At 36.7% G+C, this 14,575-nt stretch overlaps 1 protein-coding gene across 1 annotated transcript in view; it reads left to right on the forward strand.

Annotated features, from left to right (window-relative positions):
• The first annotated feature begins 6,576 nt into the window (after positions 1–6,576).
• Positions 6,577–14,575, forward strand: part of LOC131692421 (calcium-transporting ATPase sarcoplasmic/endoplasmic reticulum type) — a 108,710-nt gene continuing 100,711 nt past the window's right edge. The window contains exon 1 of the mRNA XM_058979460.1: positions 6,577–6,719. The gene's annotated coding sequence lies outside the window, so the exon portion shown is untranslated. The remainder of the gene's footprint in view (positions 6,720–14,575) is intronic.

The raw sequence follows: 14,575 nt of genomic DNA on the forward strand, positions 1-14,575 counted from the left end.
TACTTGAAACAATAGATAACATAATTATCCTCAACTATATGTATTATCACTATTTAGTGAATATCTTTATATTCAAAACGACGACCTATCAATTTCTATACATTGGTTGAATGCAACGAACGCAAACTACAAATCATTGAAAAATAAAACCATAAATTTAAAAAATATGATGGTATTTGCTGATTCAGATCAATTTATGTTATGATACGGTTTTTGTTGGAAATTTTGTGCAATCGTGATTCGCTGATTGGGTTGACAAATGTTAAAACTGGTCAACGGGGATGTTATTAGTACAAGTTCATTTGCTCATATCTCTAACTATTGTCAGTTTTATTGTCGAATTGAACTTATCACGAGAACTTGACATTCAGATGTTTATACAGGATGAATAGGCCGCTATTTTTAAAACAAAAATATTCACAAAATAATGATAATACATATAGTTGAGATCAATTATATTGTCTATTTATTGATGTAAATAACTCTATTTTATATTCTTCTTAATGAAAATGAACGATGAAACGTCTGCCTGTTCAATAATGAAAAAATAATTAGAATCGGTCAACAAACCATTGAGATATGGCCTTTTGAAATAAACATTCCAACTTTTATCCATTTTTTTTTTTAATTTACGCATTATATTTAACGTTTGGTAGACAACCCTATTTTCACATTTTTTCAGTGCACTATATAAATAACACCTATTGTATATTAAATTTATTTAATTAAATGGCAAGGTTTTCCTTTAAAAACCGCGACATGTATAAACGATCTAAATAGTCAATGGACAAACATGGATTCACGCTTGTTAGTTTACGTATATCTATTCAACTAACTCTGAGAAAAATGAGTGATATTTTTTGACACATACATACGACATTTCGCAATCTCGACGAATTGAATCGATTTTTGGAGTGATTACGAAGCCTTTCGTTAGAAAAAGAAAGGCAAAAGCTAACACAAAGCTAATATCTTCGATATATTTTTATTAAATACCTATACAAGTTTGATGAAGAGAATATTTTTCAACCTGGATGGATCTGGAAGAAAATGAATTCCACTATTAAAAGAAATAATCTTCGATACGATAAAATGAAAAGCGTGATTTAATTTCAAGAGCCTTTTTCAGTGGCGTCATATTGCTAATATAAATATTCGCGCAATCAAAAAAGTTTCCTTTGTAACACTTTGGGACCGCTGTGGTCCAGCGTGACTGTTGACGGTAGGGAAGACTGAAGACACTTGATCCTTGGGGACATTTGATCCCTGGCTCATAATCTATACGCATATCAGAATATTAAAAGAAAATTAAATATTTGGTCGTTTATGATGTTTAAAAAAAACAATATGATGTATTACATTTGGTTTGGAAAAGTTCTTTAATATTTTAGAAAATATGTGTTCAAATCCATCTTGCTCGAAGAATTTTTTACAAATTTTTTGAACGGTTGTGTGTGATCATCGAACCAATTATATACGAATATGTTCAAGTACGATTACTTTCTGAGGGCTTTTGTCCAGTAAAACAAGTTTTTCGAATAAAAAGTTTCACAACACATACAAAAAACTACAAGGGGCAGCCCTATGGGGTTGCTCGAGCTGTAGACATAGGATTATACTATTTAACGTAAAATATTTATTTTCTTAGTACATTTATAGTAATAATAAATCAAATATATTTCTTACGTATGTTTTAAGGGGTTATATACAAAGTTGTGGCGAGAAAGTGAGCTAAGTTCGTGATTTTTAGAGCGTTTTATGCAAATTTTATTTGAAAAAGCGTTCGTTAGTAGTACTATCAAAGTTCGAAAAAACAGATTGAATTAAAAAAATTTTCAAGGTTGGTGAAGTTATGGTCTATCCCCGAAATGTGTTTTTTTGACACAGGTTTGCGGTGAACGCTGTCCAAGCCGAACCGCTCAACAAAAATCAAAAGTAAGTAAAAAAAAATATTGAAGAAAAATGGATTGTGGTGTACTTGAATGGATCGGTATCCCAAAAAAATATTTCTGATTAAAACATGTTGACCAAAAAATTGAGTTTTTGGTTTATAAAATTTTAAACAAAATTTCATTGCGAAGAATCGAAAATTATTGGAACCGTTCAAGTACACGAGAATATAAATACAAACAATTCAAACAAAAATTTATGAAGACCGGATGAATAGTTTTTGAGATATAACGTTCACCGCAACGGTACTTTTCAAAAAACATCCTTCCGAGATAATTGCGTTTAAAGTTTTGTGTTAGCTTCACTCGTGGAAGAACCTGCGCGCTGCGAACGGCTGTAGTTTGAAATCTAGTGCTCCGATCTGGATGAAATTTCGCACAGATATTTTCAAAAGTATGTACTTTCAGAATATTCAATAAAAAAATTTCTGTTTTTTGAGTTCCAACTTTGTATACATATAACCCCTTAATCACAACCAATCAACATCTAATATTACATATTGAACCAAACCTTCTTGGTTATCAGATCGAATCCGATTAAACTTATTTGAGAAGATCTAAAGAAAGAAGTCAGAAAACTGTGACCGAACTAATATCTGGAATTAAATCTTTATAGCATAAGATTAGCTTGTAAGAACTTTTCGATTGTGTGTGGTAAAAAACACGGACCAGTGAAGAAAAATCAAATTTTAGACAATATAATCACATTTCATGAACAGGCCTTGTAGTATATACCTACTAGTAGAATCAAAATACTATAGGCTGAGTAGAAATGAATCACGTGAAGGGGAAATGAATTGATCTAACGTAAATAATACACTTGCGTTGTGCAATTTAGTAACAAATTAGATCTACCTACCTACACATTCGCCTCAAACATTAAACCCAAGCGCACAAAGCAAAATGAATGAACGCTGATGATGATGGGTAGAGCGAAAGAAACAACTAATACCACGACACTATTTTAACCGTGTTTGCAAATGGAGCTCGCATGTACACACTATTTTGTGTACGAATAATTATACATAAAAGTGTGCTGGAAACGAGCACAACACAAAAGATAGCATAGTGTTTGAACGGACAAACTCAGTTGCATTCACTGGATAGCGTACCTCCAAAGGCAATGTAACGGACTTCTAACTCAGCTACACTGGCTGTGAAAACACACAGCGCAGTGATGTGCTTCGTCTGACGTTCAACAGGCAACTGAGCTGGTCCGGCGAAATCCGTCCGTTTAAATAGCCGATGATGATGTCATTCATAGAAGCGTAGCGCGCTAGGTACACAAATTTGTCGTGCTGAACTAAGGAAGCGCTATCTTCTGTGTGTAAATGCGCAATATTTTGACTAGGTTGTTCATTATTTAAATTTTTAATGCAATGATATCAAAAATCTTTGGGCTTATCTATTGGAATCTATTCCTAGAAGTATTTCGGGGCGATATGCGCAAAAAATTTGAAAATTCATCGTGAGATAACTGAATTATATGCGTTTAAAATTGGACCACTTTTCGTTACATACCATTTTTGTAGAATTTGCAAAGTGCACCCCTATATCGAAAACAAAGACGTAGTCCTACGTCAAAAAATTAAAATTTGGTCACCTTATACACATTGTATCTCTGATCCCTGTACCACTAGGTATTTTTAATCCCTATCATTAGTTCACTCAAACTCTTTCGAAATGTATGGAAATAGAAAAACATCGTTTCCATGAACTGCCGTGATCCGCATAACAGTCCCATTTGCTATGGGTTTCCTATGCAGGTGGGACTGTTATGCGTATAACGGCAGTGAAGTACCTGGCACCATTAATTGATCTAAAATGTTTTTTCCGTGATGATCTAAGTCATTGGAAAAGCAAGTTAAATAGCACTGATTTAACGCAAATACTTGTCTTGACTTTCTACTGTGATTAAAGTTAGTCGTGTATCTTAAAATATAGTTTTATTAATTAGTTTGTCAGTATAGGTGATTAGCTTAACTTTCGTGCCTATAAGTTATAGTGTGCTTTGTTTCTTTAGCTTTAGTAGGCGGGGGATCAAGTTACCACACGTTTTTACAAAAACCTCGTTTTAACATGATTTTCAAAACTTTTCATATTACAGACAGGACATACCTAGTATTCGGATTTAAACATTATCCATATCTCTTACAGTTGATCCCCAGCAGCCGACGAGGCTAGTATGGCTCTTTACCTCTTCCAAATAAGAATAGAAACGTGGTGTGTAATCGCAAATGATCAGTAAGCTCAATACAATGGCGAAAAGAACAAATGGTGTAGATTTGCACAATGTGAACCAGTTATCAGTTTTTGACAATGACCCTCGAGCCGCCAATCGGATTAAATTATACTCGAAAAGTGCTTCTGCTCCTTTTGTCGTTTTCATACGGCAACGCAATGACCCAATTAATGTAGTAAACATTTCGAAAACTCTGCACAGTAGATACAAATCTGTAATGGAAATCCGTAAAATGAGTGATGAAAAAATAAAAGTTACCATGAATAGTCGCAAAGAAACTAATGATCTTTTGAAGAACCAGAACCATATCTCGACATTCCGTACGACTGTTCCATCTTATTTAGTGAAATCCGATGGCGTCATCGCAGACCCATACATCAGTAAGGCTGATGTCTTTCATAACGGTGTTGGTGTTTTCAAAAACTCCAACTTATCGCCCGTTGCCATCTTGGAAACTCGTCGTCTGGCGAAGTATTCTCCAGAAGAAAAACGGTTTATACCATCTCCAGAAATTCGTGTGACATTCTCTGGAACAATATTACCCGATTACATCAAAATTAATCGTGTGCTATTTCCAATACGACCTTTCATTCAAAAGCCAATGTTTTGTACATGTTGTAAACGATACGGACACACAAGTAAGCATTGCTCCCATAAAATGTGTTGCAAAAAATATGGTGATAATCATACCAATGATAAATGTGCGCTCAACAAAGACGCCTGTTATCAGTGTAATGGTACACATGCAGATATAAGGAAATGACCCGTATACATCTCTAAAACGAAAAAGATCCGCGATAATACAATGAGGATATACAGACACAGATATACCCAAGCAGTCAACAACAATACGAAAGAAGTATCGAGTACTAGTACTGAGCAACCTTCAACATCAATTGAATCTGAAGCATCTCTAAAGTCATCTCTGCATAGTACTGAACAAATAATTCATCATAGATCAGCGAAAAATGTTCCACGAACGCGATGTCAACAGCAAGAACAATCAAATGATATACCATCTTTAGTCTCAATCCACCAACTAATTAATACAATATGTGACACTCTCAACGTAGATGCCAACCTAAAAATCATTGTTACAGCACTAAATCCATTAATTTGTCAATTGTGGAAAGAGATAACTAAAAAGTATCCACTACTTGGTTTACTCATTTCACCTTCGTAAATATACAATGTAACATAAACTAGATTTAAGTTGCAATGTAATACTAACACGGCTCATTGACACCTCAAAGGCTACCGAGCCAGTCGCAAATAAACAGATGGGAAAAAATATCTCTTACAATACCAATTGACTACAAGCTGGCGATCTTTGCAATTAAAATGTTTATTTCATTGAAAAGTTATGAGAAAAAAAACAAATGTGGGATCAAGCGTACCAACTCTCCCTTACACGCTACAATCCACAGTGAAACAAGCAATGCTCACGTGGTAAACTACGATATGTATTGGTGGAGCTAAAAGCACACGTAATTATAAAGAAACACGGGTTTTGAAACAGGTTAAACATGACGAATTGTTTTTTTTTAATTTTTTAAAATTATGCTGCCTAAGCTCGACCCCCACCAACAGAAGACAAAAGTTAAGCCTGTAGGATATCAACCATGTTTCCAATGACCCTGTTACTTGTAGTTTTCCGATCTGTATACTTGCTCTCACTTAAGTACTGTGGTTCTAAATTTTCTTAACTTTCCCTACCCAGAAATCTTTAGCTAATTGAATGTCGTTAAAATGTAAAAAACAAAATGTGACTACATATTAAACGCAATAAAAAAGGAAAAAAAGATTTTTTTAAATACAACTAAGCGAAAGCCCACCAAGTTGAATAAATCTAAAAAGATAAAAGGTGATTTGTTTAATGTCTCACTGAGTCATCAGATCGTAAAACCAAACTATTAAAAGTACGTCGTTTTTAATCGACAAATAGAGTAGATTTGTCAGCTTGATGGTGATGTGCTCTCGAGTGTGATCCGTAACAACATAAATTTTAAAAACTCGACAACAAACAAAATAACAATGATAATTGATGAGGGGCTATTCATTAGACCCATTCTGTCGATGCAACCTAGTTTTTTGGAAGTCACTCGTTGCATTTGGCTGGATGCCACCCATGCAAGTGCCACCCTAGGGCACCAAACACCTGTTCCCAGACTACAAAGCTCCCATGAAACGTCACCAAAATATTAAACAACAAAATGTCTGCGCGAATGTGTATCGAAAAATGAGCAACCGGCGGGTACGAAAATTGTTCACCATCTCTCCAACGTTCACGAAACGTTATAACGTTTTCAAAAAAAATCTTCACCAATGTAGTGGTGTTCAATTTCGATTAACAACGGCCGGTTTTAACGGAGTTCTTTTTTTTAGAAGGACCCGCCGACCGAGCGGCGCACACGGCCAGACGACGGAATGGTGGAGGGGTTCTTTGGGCCGAACGCGGTGGTTCGAAAATTTATATAAGGACTCGCATGCGGTAAACCGCTGCCGATTGTCTCGACCTTTCAGAACAGGTCAGTTGCTTAATTTGATTTGCTCCGTTAGTTTTAAGTATTTTCCGAGTGAATTGTTCAAAATAGTGTTGATTGGTGGCGAATCGAGCACGTGGTGGTGGTTAACGATTTTCTTGGGTGCATTTTTTGTAGAAAAAATAGTTTGTAGTGATGCATAGATGTGTAGAGGAAACCGTGATATTGAAGCATAATACAAACTGCTGATTGTTTTAGAAGGAACGAAGAAAACTATAATTGTTTGAAAAATTGACAGTGTGACAGTGGAACAGTTCTAGAACTGAGTGTTGAGTTTGTGACCAAATGAGGATAACGGCGCATGCATCCTCGGACGCACATCGGAAGCAAATGATCCGAAAATACGTTGGAATACGTCAAGCACCTCTTGACAACAGCAATGATAATCTCTTCCTGTAGTGGAAACATATAAATTTAGAAAAAAAAAAAACATATCCCGTTGAACCGTATGTATGGCTAAACATTTTACATAGTTCAGTGGAATGAACCCAGTTGTGATGAAGCAGAAAACTATAAATTTAGACCTCTAGGACGCTGGTTCGACGGATTCAGAGAAACGAAGTTATCAAATCAATTTATTGACATTTCAGTTCGCGACGATGACCCGAATGACTGTCTCAATGACATTGAGTTAACCTCAGGCGTGTTGCTCGAGTTTTCGTCTTGAGGGACCGCATTGCAAGCTCCTTAAAATCTCATCAGCACGAACTGACTTCTCAACAGGTGCGCCGCATAATGGTGGATCATGTAACGGGCAGTTTTTAGCTGATGGAAAAACAAGTCGAAAACGCGTGAAACAACTACGCAACCGATCACTGAAATGATCTTCACACGTCCAACAAAATAAGTGCGAAAATATCTGCTTCTGTTCATTTTTTACTTTGTAAGAAATGGAAATTATGCAACGGCAGCCAACAAAGTTTCACCTTTTTGACAGCGACGTTCCGCACGCCCGGATCCCCTCGTTAGCGAAATAGGCGGTTAGACACGTCCCGCGCGATAGTCCCCGCTCGTACGGACGCATGCGGTCCACTCGAAAGCATCAAGCGTCCCCATCAGCACGAACCGTGAAAAATGAAAATTTTTGCTACGCGCACCTCTTTTAATAAAAACACAACGGCCTGAGATAACAACAAGCTTAAAATATTTTCTCACTCGCATTTCTGCTCCCAAGTGCCCTCGAACCTCGAACCAACCGGTCCTGCACAACGCACATATACACGACAGACTGGTCAACCGAAAACTATGGTCCATTGCGCGGTACTATTTTTAACCTCTCAGGCAGGTCCTTTGTCAACTTCAGTCGAGTTCGGGGTTGCCCAAAAAATAAAACTCTCTCTCGCGCACGCTAATGCCCTCTCGGCTGAGGAATGGTTTTCTTTTTATTTTTCATCATTTTGTTTTTTTTTTATTTTGCAAAACAAGAAGACACCGACAAATCTTGGCAGCGGTCAACGGCGCAAAGAATGGCATAATGTGCCCTCCCCGCACTATTTTTAGTCATTTATTCACATCGTAAATTATTACGCAACGCCGGTGAGCTACCGTAACTTGGTTCTGGGACGGATTTTTGCGACGTTTTCCGTTCCCGGACCCCGGTGTGAGATGACGGCTAGTATAGAGACAAAAAAAAACGGTTTTAGTCTAGATGTAGTGAATGCCAGCAATCCGTTGATGCACAGCGATGGAAGCGGATAACTTTAAGGCGACTCACCATGGTTAACAGCCGCCGACACACCAAGGGCGTTCAAAATGTTAATAATCGACTGAAATAAATGTGTATTGCAAAATTGGCGGTTGGAACATATTTGGTGAAATAACCTTCCGGCTGGGAGTATTCGGGAAAAAATTTTCGCGACAAATTTGTAGTTTATTTCTAGTTATTCGCGATAATTACTTTTGTTCTGGAAATGACTCGGTATACCGCAGCGTATCCTACCGTAGAGTATCAGTATTTCGAATAATTTCCTCTTCATGATAGATAGTTCACGTAACTATCCTGGACAATCAAAAAACTGCGCAATCATCATCGAAATTTCTTCCGCATTATCCAAGTCGCAAGATGACCAAATATGCTTCAACCGATATAATTTGCAATATTTGTTTATTTCAGTCAATTGATATTATTCAATGCGCTTGGTATGTCGGCTGTTAACGATAATGCGTCTCCTTCAAATTGTCCGCTTCCATCGTTATGCATCAACAGACACATTGGAATTAAGCACTATTTCCGATTGTACAATAAGCGTCTTCCGTCTTCCTGAATTTGCGTAATCGTAATTGAACAATATAAATTTTTTAGCAAAAACTAATCACACTGAATTTTTACTATTGGAATCATTCTGCTTTATATTATTGTGATTTCAAATAGATTATAACACACATTAACATACTATCCCAGGTAAAGCGGATAAGTGTCAAATTTTTTGAGGTCCACCTGATTGCATTAAACCTTTTAATTGCTCTTAGCTGTATCTTGCTATGTACAATGACTGAAAGAAATCTTGATCAGCATCCTTGCACTATTATAAAACATTATTAAAATTCTTTAAAACAGACCTGTGCCAAATTTATTTTAATTGGACGTAAGCTGTCCAGCAAGCTCAAATTAGATTACAGATTGTGGCAAGAATTGTTTCATTCTCCGATTTTTAATTTGAATTAATTATTTTACTTTCGTTTGCTACCTAGAAATTTTATCAAGCTAGTGTGCAAAATATGTTGAAACAACGAATTAAGCACATGAACCGTTGCGTTCTGCAGCTTGTTGCTTAAACTTGTCATGATTGGATATTTTCGGAATATTATGCAGATGATATAGCCCTAATTGTTAGTGGTCTACATTATTCTATATAGAGTGATAGAATACAATCAGCTCTAAACTTCGTCGTGACTGGATGTTTCAAAGATGGACTCAACGTGAACCCTGCAAAAACGGCCATTAACCAATAACAACACACTAAAGTTGATTCCCACAAACTCTTAGGTGAACTATAATTAACTGCGCCGAAGAAGTGGAAAAGAAAGGATACTTTAAACAAAAAAATTAACTCACTTTTGGAAAAAAAAATGTTTATAAAGCACTTTAGACGTGCAGTCGACTCTTTGGGAAAACTGAGGTCTTAAACTGAGGCTAGATTAATAATCCTATCGCTAGTCCATGATTAACTTATTCCTCCATTGAAAGGTGGCCCAAAATTAAACAAAACACCGTCCAAACAAAACTAACTCAAGTTCGGAGGTTCGCCTGTCTCCATCACTATCGATATGAAGTCAACGACCATAGTTGGTTCTCCTGAACGGAAATCGAATTCTTCCGTAGAGCTCGAACGCGAGCTTGAAAATTCAGGCATCCGAGGACTGTAGGGCAGACAGTAAGTCCGCGAAGAACAGGGCTCAAAAGCAGTCCCTCCGGAAGCCTAGAGTGTCGAGCTGAAGTAACTGACAACTAACGACCTCGATTCTGTCAACGCCGTGCTGGTAGTATGCATTCCAACCAACAGAATAATATTCTAGTGTTGAGCGAACCAACGCGCAATAGAGTGATTTTAAACAGTATACGTCCGTCAAGTTTTTAGCTATTCGGAAGATGAACCCAAGCTGTCTAGATGCTTTATCTACGATGTATGAAGTATGTGGTTTTAACACTAGTACTGAATCCATGATAACTTCAAAATCCTTGACGTGAGAGTGCCTTGGAATGTTCAAGTCGAAGAAATGGTAGTTAAACTTAGTCGGATGGCGTTTCCGCGTGATCGCAACGATTGGGCATTTCCTCGGGTTTAAAACCATTCTGTTTAGATCACACTACCTACTCAAGCTCTCCAGTTCACTCTGAAGAAACTCGGCATCGGTTTTATCCCGCATTGATTGAAAAACTTTCATCTTGTCGGCGCAAGAAAGGCGGGGTCCTTGTAATTTGATATTGTCATCATTAAAGTAGAGGAGGAATATCACTGGACCGAGATGGCTTCCTTGTGGGATGCCGTATGTAGCGAAAAATGGTGCAAATATACAAACCTTAATGCTGATTCGGAGTTGCCTTCCATCGAGATAGGAACGAAACCAGCACAGTAGTTGTTCATGAATACCGAGTTTGTCCAGTTTCGCTATTGCGATATCATAGTTGATCTTGTCGAAGGCTTCAGATAGATCCATGTAAACGGCATCTGTTTGCAGTCCGTCAGCGAATCCATCGAGCACATATGTTTGTGAACGAGAGGGACCGCTGTATTGAAACGTTCGTCGTTGTCACGACAAAAGGATCACCAAATAAACACTGTATTGATAACAGTTCAAACTCAAATGGAGACTAATCGTATTTCGTTATACATATTCTTATATGGGATATACTACCTCAAGAAAAAATATAATACTATACGGATACTTCAAAAATTGTTGAGTTGATTGGCTCGAGAGTCTATGGACCAAGAATTAAAGAAGCGATATCAATTTTCCAAGCAGGAGTAGGGTAACCAACCTAATTTGGACCCTTCCATATTTTGGACTCTGTTAATGTATTTGCCTCCTACACTGCCAGGTCTCCTTGCATTTGTTTGGCTTGATGCAAGAATTACATTCCTTGGGTTGTCTATCAAGTTTCAATATCATCTCTAATTGATTGAAAATAAGCAGACTCCACAGTTTTAAAAAATATCACCAAAAACGTTTCATATTTTAACGATAGCCACGAGGAACCGGTGGAAGTGATACATTTACAAATTGGATTTAAATGTACAATTGTAATATTTGTTATTGATTTAATTAGTTTATAATATTATGCATGTTACGTGTTTGAAAAGGTTTCTTCGTAATGTTATCCACAATATGTCTCCCGATATATCTTAAAAATTGCTTCAATATATTTTGAACACACCTAGATTTTCTTTTTTGGTAGCTATTTTTTATCGATTTAGTATAATCAAAAGGTGAAAAATTTCGTAATGGTATGTCTCTTACTCATTTTGGTCAAATTATTTAAATATGTTCAAACCAATGGATGTCGAAAATCATACGATTAAGGAACATTTCATTGAAGCCCCGAATATGACCAAAGAAGACTTCTGAAATCCTTGTTGAAGAACATTTGCAGTTCGACTTTGTTAAATTCCACGAGCTATACGTTGACAAATCTAAGCGGCACATCACAGCTAAATAATAATGAGAGTGTGCTTGCTGAATTCCTAGAATCACCTGAAACACTCACACGAACAGGAACAGTACGATTGAAGCAAAGTAGTCGTGCTGTTTCAACATTGCGCCGAAGATTTGAATACCACAAGGTCATAAACTGAATAAAAGGGAAAGTGGAGGAAAAAAACAAAGAAAAGCTGAGCTTGGAAAGAATAACGAGAAACTACCTCGTAAATGAAAGAATTAAAAATTAATATTTACGAACTTTGAACCTTGATTTATCATCCTTTTAGGGATGTTACTCCATAATACTGTTACAGATGAATTGTTACACGAAATATAATATTGTTAGCTATATTGCATCACATTTAAAGCTGTTTTTAAGGACATCGTGAAGAGAATCACAAGCTGGCAGCTAAAATGGCTGCCGTCGTTTCTGGTTCGTCTTTTTATGTGGTCGGTGTTAAGTCAGACCGGACTAAGTCGCAAAACATCAAAAAATAAGATAATGATAGCACTGGATAAAGAATATCGTCAGCTACATTCGACTTTTGCCACATTTGAAATATGTAACAATAAAGAAGTATTATGGCAAAAAATACTTTCCAATCATAATGTAAAGGATGCTGCGATTCAAACTTTAAACTTTTTTTTCTCGAAATCAATATTTTGTCACTTAGTCCGGTCTGACTTAACACCGACCATTTCATCGTCAAAATCAAAACATTGCATCGGCGCGCAAGACAAAATTGTCTGTAACTTGAATGTCTTATCTCAGATCGTCGCTGTTGTGCTATCTTATGACAAGCGCCATTTTGCACATTTCGAGAAAAACGATTTTTAAAGTTTGAGATTGAATATTTTGAAACCTATAAATGGTACAAACAATTCAAAGAAGACAATTAATGCTTCTATCTATTCTGTATTAACCTCTCAAATATTACGAAGATCGGTTGCCTATGTTGCGAGTTTTTACTATAAATGTAAACAAAAGTCGCACTCACACGTGTCATAAGCGTGTATTGATGACAAAATTTGTATGGCGTGTCATAATCGTGCATGGAAAATTTTCCATAGAAAAAAATCATCAATTATTAACTTTTATTCATATCTTTGGCTTCATTTGGTATATAAACAACCAGTGAGATGCATTTTGAAGGAAATGAGTCAGGAAATCTAGAAAAAATAGTTATTTTTTATTACAGTGTTGCCAAATATGCTATATTTCCAGTTGAAAACTTAAACTGTATTTTTCTCACAATTCGCGTATTTTTTTTTTTGAAAATGATTATGCCATTGTGTTTCACAGATAGTTTTACTCATAAAAACACCTTATACATCAAGATAACTTGAGCCAATCCCCAGACACAGTCATTTGAAGCAAAAAATTAAAAATTTCTCAGCACGTTTCTCGCTATATCTCAGTAATCAAGCAGAATGTCAAAATTCTGAAAACGCCACTTTGTAGAGATTTTTTTGACAAGTAATGTGGCATATCTAACTCAGTTTACCCCAAAATGGCGTTTCTCATAAGATAGCAAAACAGCGACGAGATTGCTTAGATGAATAGAATCTCTTTACGGGATTTTGATTCGTTTGGGAAATTTGTACCTTTTTGTTTTTCAAAACAAATCAAACAAGTGGTAAAAAAATCCCCCAGCTGATTGCTGACCGGTACGCTTGTGTGCGTGCCATCTCCTATCGGTATCCAGCTTTTTATGTGCCATAATAGCGGTTTAAATTGTTCAGTTCGTAATGCGTTTAATGGTCCTATTTTGACAATAATCGTTTACGTCAACCGCCCAGTGAGATTAAGTCATCCTACGTTAGTCCAATGCGTTGGATGTTTATTCAATGAACGCCCGACATCTTTAACTAGGCGTTGCTGTCACCCACTGAGACGTCCAAAAATTTGTTTCAAAATCGTTCAACACGGGTCCAACGATGAACGTTTGTTGAACGGTTATTTGGACGTTGTCCAAATTGGTCCAACGAACGTCCGTCATTGGACGATTTTGAAACCAACCGTTCTTAGAGGGCATGTTGGCGTAAACGGTTATTGTCAAAAGAGGGCAATTCTCGACAAACATATGATTACGGCCTAAAAGCCAACTGTCAAAATTCACTTTGAGTGGAAATTCCAGACAAACCGTTACCCGCCAATCACAGATGTTGGTAGCAAACAAAAGAAAAAAGTTTTCTCTTTCATTAACTGCTGTGAACCTTGCTTGACCAGTTACGGTTTGTCCGGAATTAATACTCAAACAGATTTTTTTACAGTTGGCTTTTAAGCCGTAATCATATGTTTATCGAGAATTAAACGTATTACGAACTGAACAATTTAGACCGCCATTATGGCACGTAAAAAGCTGGATAGTACGTTCTACCCGCACACAGATGCTGTAACGTAACCCGAACATAACCGAATCTTTGTTGTGATTCTGGCCACAGTTAAAAATATTCAAATTCATTGAATGAAAATTGACCATATTCAGCCGCATCCATTTTCAATATTCAGTGACGCAGCTAAAAACGTCAAACGAACAAACCGCCCATTCATCCATGCAGATTTTCATTCGGCTCCGATTATTACACGAAGCGACCGTGCAGCAACGAATCAAACGCATCAAAATAGGCCCTGGCACAATATTGCCCATCCTATGAATTTTAAGACTCTAGCGCGTGAGATTTTTGACAGCTAGTTTTCC

This window comes from Topomyia yanbarensis, chromosome 3 (genome assembly GCF_030247195.1).
Source record: "Topomyia yanbarensis strain Yona2022 chromosome 3, ASM3024719v1, whole genome shotgun sequence".
Taxonomy (NCBI): domain Eukaryota; kingdom Metazoa; phylum Arthropoda; class Insecta; order Diptera; family Culicidae; genus Topomyia; species Topomyia yanbarensis.